This window comes from Equus przewalskii, chromosome 1 (genome assembly GCF_037783145.1).
Source record: "Equus przewalskii isolate Varuska chromosome 1, EquPr2, whole genome shotgun sequence".
NCBI lineage: Eukaryota > Metazoa > Chordata > Mammalia > Perissodactyla > Equidae > Equus > Equus przewalskii.
In genome coordinates this window covers 117,625,869-117,635,353 of record NC_091831.1, presented here as the reverse complement: position 1 = coordinate 117,635,353, position 9,485 = coordinate 117,625,869, and the positions used below count along the sequence as shown (strand labels likewise).

General features: G+C 39.0%; 1 protein-coding gene across 7 annotated transcripts in view; it reads left to right on the top strand.

Annotated features, from left to right (window-relative positions):
- SCAPER (S-phase cyclin A associated protein in the ER) overlaps positions 1-9,485 on the top strand; it is a 521,170-nt gene that overhangs the window by 719 nt on the left and 510,966 nt on the right. For 5 of the 7 annotated variants that reach the window (XM_070573827.1, XM_070573718.1, XM_070573923.1 and 2 more), the window contains exon 2: positions 8,632-8,814. The exons of the other annotated variants lie outside the window; for them this stretch is intronic. The gene's annotated coding sequence lies outside the window, so the exon portion shown is untranslated. The remainder of the gene's footprint in view (positions 1-8,631; positions 8,815-9,485) is intronic. 7 annotated transcript variants of the gene reach the window in all.

The window sequence follows — 9,485 nt, the reverse complement described above, 5'->3', positions numbered from 1 at the left end:
AGGAATGTTAAAGTTTAATAAGTGTAAGCTTACATTCATGCAGGTAGAAAAGCAAAAGATGATTGCACGGAAGGAATAGCTTAGCCGGTACCTAGGAGAACCTTTACGAATAGAATGCATGTAAACGTGGCTTCTTTTCCATGTTTACCTGCAAATCTATGTAATTTCTGCACCTCATTCCCCGCACACTAAACCCCAAGAAATTTGTAGGCTGCAGCTTGAGCTCTTTTCTTTCATTGATTTCTCCATTTAGGACAAGGACTTTTCACACAGAAGAAAAGGCTTTCTGGGTCCTCTTTCACTTCTCACAGTCTCTGTTTGGATTGGGAGCAAGATTCTGTCCCAAACTGAAAAACTGGAGTGGGCACAAATCAGACAAAGTTCCTGGGTCAGTCTGGAATTTTATTGTTTTTGGTCAGAGACTATTGAAAGGTTTACAGAGCAGAGTGAGTTCAGTGGGATCTTTCCAATGTTATAAAGATCAACGCAGAATAAAATTTCAAGTTTCAGAGTATAAATATAGGCAACACTTCAGAGTTAATTTCTCTAAAACAAACAAACAAAAAAGAAAAGAAAAGAAAAAAGCTTTCATCACCAGGTCATTTTAATTTTAACGTCAGTTCTGGGTGAGGCAGTCTGTGAAAAAAGAGAGATAAATGTCCCCAACTCAGCTTTGCACCTACTGTTCTCCGCTAAGTACAAGGTAAATTTTGACCAGCTTCTGATGTGCTTCCAATTACAAAGGGTAGGATACAAGGTGTTATGGAAATTCTTCTGAACTCAAGGACTCCACAGATGGATGTTTGGGGGCAAAGAGAATGTAATGATGTCCAAAGAGGCAACCGGGTGAACAGCATAAATGTCTGAGCATCAGAAGGCCTGGGTTCTGTCTTCTCTCAGCCCCTAAATAGGCTGCTTCCCCTCCTTGGGCCTATTTTTTTTCATCTGTGGGAAAAGGATTGGTTAGATCAAAGGATCTTAATTTGAGAATTTTGGACTGCTAACGGGTCTAAGTGGTGTGATAATCCCAAAGTCCTGTGCAAAATTATGTGCATATGTACATTTCTAGGGGGAGGTGCATAATTTTCCTTTCATCAGCGTCTCAAAAAGATCCACATGACAGCCCTTGTGGAAGTCTCTAAGCAACTCTTCATCTCTTAAAATCCATGATTTTATGATCTTGGCAGTGAGGATTGTTAGGAAGCAGATTATGATAAAGACCTCATGAGAGGCAAGATTGATCCATTGTCATTACTTGTAATTAATCCATTTTATTCAGGGAAAAATAAATATCTAAAATGAGCAACCTGTCAATAAAAAAGGTACTGTGAGAAGCTGGAGATCACTTTCTTGACCTATGAAAGCCATAGCACATAGCAAATTTGTTTTTATTTACATTTTTGAGGTATAATTTACATACAGTAAAGTGCACAAATCTTACATGATAGCTCAATGCATTTTTAAATATATACACTTGTGAAATGTACCCAGCATCACAAAAGTCTCCCTCCTGCTCTCCAACATCATCTCTACCAAACGTAGTTACTATTCTGACCTCTCTCACCATAAATAAGTTTTGCCTGCTCTTGAACTTTACATAGATTGCATCACACAGCATTTAAAACTACTAATAGGGTGCCAGACCAGTGGTGTAGTGGTTAAGTTTGCCTGCTCCACTTCGGCGGCCTGGGGTTCGTGGGTTTGGATCCTGGGTGCAGAATTACACACCACTCATCAAGCCGTGCTGTAGAGGCATCCCACGTACAAAATAGAGGAAGGTTGGCACAGATGTTGGTTTAGGGACAATCTTCCTCAAGCGAAAAGATGAAAATTGGCAACAGATGTTAGCTCAGGGCCAATCTTCCTCACCAAAAAACAAAACAAAACAAAACAAAACAAAACCCTACTAGTCATATGTCCTTCTGCCCTGCTAGGAAGCAGTATAATGCCATGGAAAGAACACAGACAATTTTTGAATCAGACACACAGAGTTTAAATTTTTAGTCTCCGTAGCTCACCTGCTCGCTATGTAACCTTGAACAAATGACTTAATCTATTTTTAATTCTGTAAAAAATGGAATAATAAAAAGCTGTCTGATAAGTATTATGTGAGGAGTCTATTAAATACTCTATCTAAGGTGTCTGACCCATAGAAGGGGCTCAAATTCTTTTATTTTTCTTTCTTTACTCCTAGAAAATTTCTACTCAACCTTCCAGACTCAGTACAAGTGTTTCCTAAAGGAGACCTTTTCCAACTCCCTGCCAACCAAAATAGTTGATCTCTTAGTTCACTTTGTTCTGTCACTGTGCTTTGTATGTTCCTCTGCTACAACATTTAGCACAATCTACTGTGACTATTGACATTACTACAGAATTTGGGAGCCTTGAGGTCAGGAACTAGGTGATTTCACCTGTATTTCACTAGTGCCCCTACTAATAAGAGGAACTCAATAAATTTTTGTGGAATTAATGAATTCTGCTATAGTGGCATTCTTTTAGAAGTATGTACTATAGATAGTAGAGTTAGCTTTGAAACTATTAAAAGAGGGAATTTATAGATTTCTTACTTTTTGAGTTTGGTGAAGTGTGTGTGTGTTACAGTGAACAGTGGCTTAAAAAATAAAGCAATACTTACTTGCAATAATTACTTAACATATGTGATGTGGACATGTGTTATAGGCACAATAAACAACTTAAGTGGAAAAGCCAACAAACTCAATGAATTTTTAGCTTTTCCAAAGTTGGAAAACACAAGACAAAGGAACAGACTATAAGGCAGTGAATGAAGGAAGAGCTTAGACTAAATGATCACACAATAAGAGGGATTTTGTAGGTTGTTTAAACTTTTATTATTCTTGAGGAGAGAAGGAGATGTGAAAATTCCAGGGTAATAGTGGAGTCTTAGAAGATGACGGGAAATATATGGGTGGGTGTGTTATAATACCTAGAAAATATTTTCGTTTCTAAGGAGTATCCAAAAAATGTACAAGTGGTCATAAAATCTTAATAACCTGTTAGAAGTAATTCCAAGATATTCAATTAACTGTTTCTTACCAAGTGAGAGTTCCCTAAATTAAACATGGATCTGTCCCAATAATCAAATGATCAACTGTAATGATAGCATCATCCTCAAATAGAAGCCATCCTCTACATCCGGCAATTCACATTTATGACCCTAGGCCAGTTACACCCATCTCTGGTGCTAAAGGCAGCCCAAGCGAACTGATATTGGTCAGAGGGCTTTCCCTGACTTGCTCCCTGTAACCATATGGTGACCATATATCCTGGTTGACCTGGCATAATTATTAATCATGTCCCCTTTCACATTCAAAAGTATCCCAGAATGAGGTGACAAATTATGATGTCACCTTACCTTTGGGCCTCATACTCAAACTGTCCAGGCCCGTCTCAGTACTCCTCTCCCAGTCCCAGGCTTTATTAAGCCTCAGAACCCTTTCCCACACTCTTTTCCCCAGGTTCTCAACAATAGGTCCTTGAAGTCTTAGTTAAACACCTTAGCAGTAAAAATAAAGAATACAGAGAAGGAAAGTATAAAACTTAGCTAGAGAAGGCAATGAGAGAAGGAGCAAAAAGAGGAGTAAGACCATGGACTAAGCAAGAGTTTCTTGTGAATTATAATGAAATTGATTTTCTTTTGGCATTACTAAACCAGCTCTGAAGAAATTTTTGTGAGAGGAAATCCAAAACTGATATGGGCAGAGTGACTTCTTTGAAAGACAACACTTCCTGAATGTATAAGTTTTGGAATGTTTGTAGGAAGAAAACTCAGGATTGCTGTATAGTCACACCATACATTCAAGCTTTATATTTTCTCAGATCCAACTGACAAACAGAAAACACAGTTGCTATGATTGCAACTCTATCACAAGGTGATGTTCAGGGACTTAGGAGTGATTGAGCTTCGGTTTGTTGGATTTGAGATCAAACTCAGGTCTGTGGGCTTTTGAGGTTGGTTTCTGTTAAAAAAAAAAAGGGTTTGTACTAAAGTATAGTGTAGAAACAAAGGAGTTACACAAGTAATGCATGCTTACTTGTTTATGTTAGGAAAATTAGTATATACAAATGAACAAAAAGGAAAAAAATGATCACAAATCCTATTCTTATAAGTAACTCCTATTAACATCGGTCTTTAACCTTTCAGAGTTTTTCCGTATACATTATATATACTTTAAAAAGGCAAAATGCCTTATGCAAAAATAGTATACAAAGAAAGCTACTACTATCAATGAAATAGCTCAAAACAGCAGAAAATCATAATCCAGAATGAATTACAAGGTTTGGGGACCCCCTAAAATTCCTCAACAAATATCCACTTTCCACCTCAGGAGTTTCTCTATCAATTCACTTTTGCCTGATATGCTTTTCCTTGTCTTCTGCCTCCCTGGTTGCATGTCTCCACCTCCTACCACAAACGCTGCTTTACCTGGATCCATCTCACCTCTAGGAACATGTAGTCTATTTTGGAATCAAGTATAACAAGCTAGACCTTTGAATCTCCTCCAAAATATGACTCCTGATCTCTACTCTCACATTTTACTCATAATACCCAAAGTGAGAAGTATCTCACGTGCTCTGCTAAATAAACTCCCACCTGGCACGCACTTAATCAGAGAGTGGAATTGGAACACAAATGTACAGGTGGGAAAGACAGACATGATAGTATCTGTTGTTTATTCTGTTAGAGAGGCCAGCTCTCAGACTCCTGTTGCCCATGGAATCGTGTGTACTGGGAAAAAAATTTGTATTCTGAAGTTGTTGATTGCAATTTTCTATGTCAGTTAGGTAACATTCGTTCATTGTGTGGTGTGGATCTTTTGTATCTGTACTGATATTTCGTCAGCTTATTTTATCAGTTACGGAGAGAGATGTCTCATAATCTCCCACTATGGTTGTATATTTCTCTACTGTTTTAAGTTTTGTTAATTTTTATCATATGTATTTTGAGGCTATGTTATTTTTTGTTGTTGTTTATTTTTTGTTTATTTTGTTTGTTTGTTTTAAAGATTTTATTTTTCCTTTTTCTCCCCAAAACACCCTGGTACATAGTTGTATATTTTTATTTGTGAGTCCTTCTAGTTGTGGCATGTGGGACACCACCACAGCATTGCCTGATGAGTAGTGCCATGTCCACGCCCAGGATTCGAACCGGCGAAACCCTGAGCTGTCAAAGCAGAGCGCGTGAACTTAACCACTTGGCCACGGGGCCGGCCCCGAGGCTATGTTATTAAGGACATACAAACTTGTGATTTTTGTATCTTCCTGATGGACTGACATTTTAACATTATGAAATATTATCTATACCTTTGGTAAAGCCCTTCATCATACCTTGTCTGATCTTGCTATAACTACTTCAGAGTTCTTTTGATTGCTGTTTGCAGGTATACATTTTTCTATTCATTTACTTACAGCCTCACTATATTTTTATACTTAACATATATTTCTTGAAATCAGCATATAGTTGAAGTTTTAAATTTAGTCTTAAAATCCTTGCCTCCTAATTGGAGTATTCATTCCATTTTTATTTGATATAATGACTGAGATATTTAGGTTTAAACCCATCATCTTGTTTGATGTCACTAATTAGTAGGGAAATGCAAATCAAAACTACAGTGAGATATCATCTCACACCCATTAGAATGGCTATAATTAACAAGACGAGAAATAATATGTGTTGGAGAGGATGTGGAAAAAGGGGAACCCTCACACTCTGCTGGTGGGAGTGCAAACTGGTGCAGCCACTATGGAAAACAGTATGGAGATTTCTCAAAAAATTATAGAAATACCATACGATCCAGCTATCTCACTACTGGGTATTTATCCAAAGAACATGAAATCAACAACACAAAGAGATTTATGCACCCCTATGTTCGTTGCAGCATTATTCACAATAGCCAAGATATAGAACCAACCCAAGTGCCCATCAACTGATAAATGGATAAAGAAAATGTGGTGTGTGTATATTATATATACACACACCATGGAATACTACTCAGTTATCAAAAATACAAAATCATCCCATTTGAATAACGTGAATGGACCTTGAGGGTATTATGTTGAGTGAAATAAGCTAGACAGAGAAAGACAAATACTGTGTGATTTCACTCATATGTGGAAGATAAACAGACATATAGATAAAGAGAACAGATTAGTGGTTACCAGAGGGGAAAGAGGTTGGGGGTGGGTGAAAGGATTAAAGGGGCACATATGTATGGTGGCAGATAAAAACTAGACTATTAGTGGTAAGCACGATACAGTATATATGGAAACTGATATATAATAATGTACGCCTGAAATTATACAATGTTATAAACCAATATGACTTCAATTAAAAAAAACCCAACATCTTACTATTTCTTTTCTACCTGTCCAATATGTTCTATGTTCCTTTTTCGCTCTTTTCTTGCCTTTTTAAACTTAATTACTTTTCTTTTTATTCTGTTTTTTCTTCTATTAGCTTGCTAATTATACTTTCTTTTACTATTCTTTTAGTATTATCAAAGACATCGTAACATGTGCCCTTGATTTATGAAAATTTCTCCAAGTTAGGACTTTTTCTACCTCCTGAACAATGCTAGGATCTTAGAACCTTAGTTACATTTACTACCGACCACGTGCCTCACTGCTATTGTTGTCGTGTGTCATAATTCTTTCTATATATTAAACTCTACAAGATACTATTATTTCATAAATCAATATTTATTTAGAATTACCTACCTACTTACCCTAGTAAGTTCCAGTAGGAGAGTCACAGTGCAGACCACTCAAGTTCTAGAGTAAAGCCATGACACCTGTAGCAGAGAATTTTATTTATCTTATTTTATTTACTTTCAAATAGAGTTAAACTCTATTTTAATGATTTGAAAAGCATCTCCTTTTTGTTATTGTACCTTGGTAAGGAATGAACATCTGACCATGATGACATTTTGTGAAGATGGGTCTCTATCCTTTTCTTTTTTTTTAAGATTGACACCTGAGCTAACAACTGTTGCCAATCTTCTTCTTTTTCTTTTCTTTCTGCTTTTTCTCCCCAACCCCCCCTCCCAGTGGATAGTTGTATATTTTAGTTGTGGGTCCTCCTAGCTGTGACATGTGGGGTGCCACCTCACTGTGGCCTGATGAGTGGTGCCATGTCTGCGCCCAGGATCCGAACCAGCAAAACCCTGGGCCACCGTAATGGAGCACGCGAACTTAACCACTCGGCCACAGGGCAGGCCCCTATCCTTTTTTTTTTAAGATTGGCCCTGAGCTAACATCTGTTGCCAATCTTCTCTTCTTCTTCTTCTTCTTCTTCTTTGCCTTGGCCTTCGCCTCTGCCACCTCCTCCTCCTCCCCTCCCCCTTCCTCTCACCCACCTTCTTCTTCTTCTCCCCAAAGCCCCCCAGTACATAGCTGTATATTCTAGTTGTAGGTCCTTCTAGTTCTGCTATGTGGGACACCACCTCAGCGTGGCCCAATGAGTGATGTTGGGTCCATGCCCAGGATCCAAACCAGTGAAACCCTGGGCCGCCAAAGCGGAGCACATGAACTTAACCACTTGGCTATGGGTGGGCCCCTCTATCCTTCTTTATCCTTAAACCAACAGTCATTATATGGTGCCATGTCCCCAGTCAGTACAATACATGGGTCTGAGAATCAAAGAGTGGAAGTAGGAGTGGTCTCACTCACCATCACTCTCAGAAACCCATTTGAAGAATTGTTGTTCCTGTCTCCATAACTTTAGGTTCTGTAGGTCTTCGTTTCCAGAAAGACGATACTTCCACCAGGGAACAAAGAGTCCCACTAGGGGCTGGCCCCTTGGCCGAGTCATTGGGTTCACATGCCCTGCTTTGGCAGCCAGGGTTTTACTGGTTTGGATCCTGGATGGGGACCTAGCACTGCTCATTGGGCCATGCTGAGGCGACGTCCCACATAGCACAACTAAAAGGACCTGCAACTAGAATATACAATTATGTACTGGGGAGCTTTGAGGAGAAGAAGAAGAAGAAGACGAACATGAAGAAGAAAACAACAAAAAAGAAGACAAAGACAAAGAAGGAGAAGACAAAGATGAAGAAGATGAAGACGATGAAGATGAAGATGGAGAAGGGGAAAGAGAAGGAGAAAAAGATTGGCAACAGTTGTTAGCTCAGGTGCCAATCTTAAAAAAAAAGAGTCCCACTAAACTTAATACTATTGCTGTTACCTTGCCACTTTGGGTTCTTTGTGCCAGTGGAAAGGAGTTACCACCTTGTGGGGGAAATTGACTGATAATCATGAGGAGGTAGGGCTGCTGCTACACAATGGAAGCAGGCAGAAATATTTGGGTCTTGGGTGATCTACTAAGGAGTCTCTTGGTACTTCAAAGGCCAGTTTTAACTGTAAATGGAAAAATTCAGCAACCACAACCTGATAAGGGCATGGTAATCAGGAGCTCAGGCTCCTCAGAGATGAGGATCTGGGTCACCCCACCAGAAATCCACCTAGACTAGTGGAAGTACTACCTGAGGTGAGGGGAGTCCAGATTGGATGGTAGAGGAGAGAAATGATAAATATCAGTGATGGCCTTAGGTTCAACTGCAGCAGCAAGGCTGTAGCTCGTCTCGCAAACCCTACTCTCTTATGTTTTGCCAGAAATTGTAACTGACTAGAATCCTGGAGAAGCTACAACATTATGGAGTAAACCTGATGTGAAAAGCACATGGATTTGAATGGTGCAACAGGTGGACCTTGGCAGAGATTGTTGATCCTTCGCCCAGATCTTCTGGGATCCCTTTTGCCATTTTGGTTCTTGTGTCCAATGCCCATCTGCCACAGGTACTTGAGTAACAGGTCATACCTGCCACTTTCTCTGGGGGATTTCCCTGTGTGTTTGAAGCCTCTGGGGCTGGAGATTCCTGGGAGTTATACCAACCTCCCATTGCATGGCCCATGACCAATAACTGATTGGGGCAGGGGTACAAAAATTCCACTTCCTTGCTTCAAGGCAAGATGGGCTCTGCAGTGCACTTTGTATTCCACAGCTTTTTGTAGGATGAGACTGAAGCTAGATTTCACCAGAAACACCATTCTTACATAGTTCCTTTCCTATCCTGCTTTCCTTGTTCCCTTACTTATCGCTTCTAAGTGTACTTTCAATAAATCACATGCAAACAAATATCCATCTCAGGTTGTTTCTAGGGAAACTCACTTAAGACTTCTCCCAAATAAACTTCCTGCACCTAGTTCCTTCTCCCAAGTAAGAAAGAAGTCATTCATCCAACTGATTTTTAGTAGCTGAGAAGACCACATGACCCTAAGTTATTGTAGGAAACAACTCCTGAACTTAAATTGTTATAAAAATCATTAAAATTGAATTACAGCATACCTCAGTATATATAACTATATTTACACTTTTAAGGCATTTTAATAGACTTTGACTCACTTTCTCTATGGAAGATCGTGTGTGTTGTAGAAACTTCATTAACAATGAAATATGAAAGACTTCA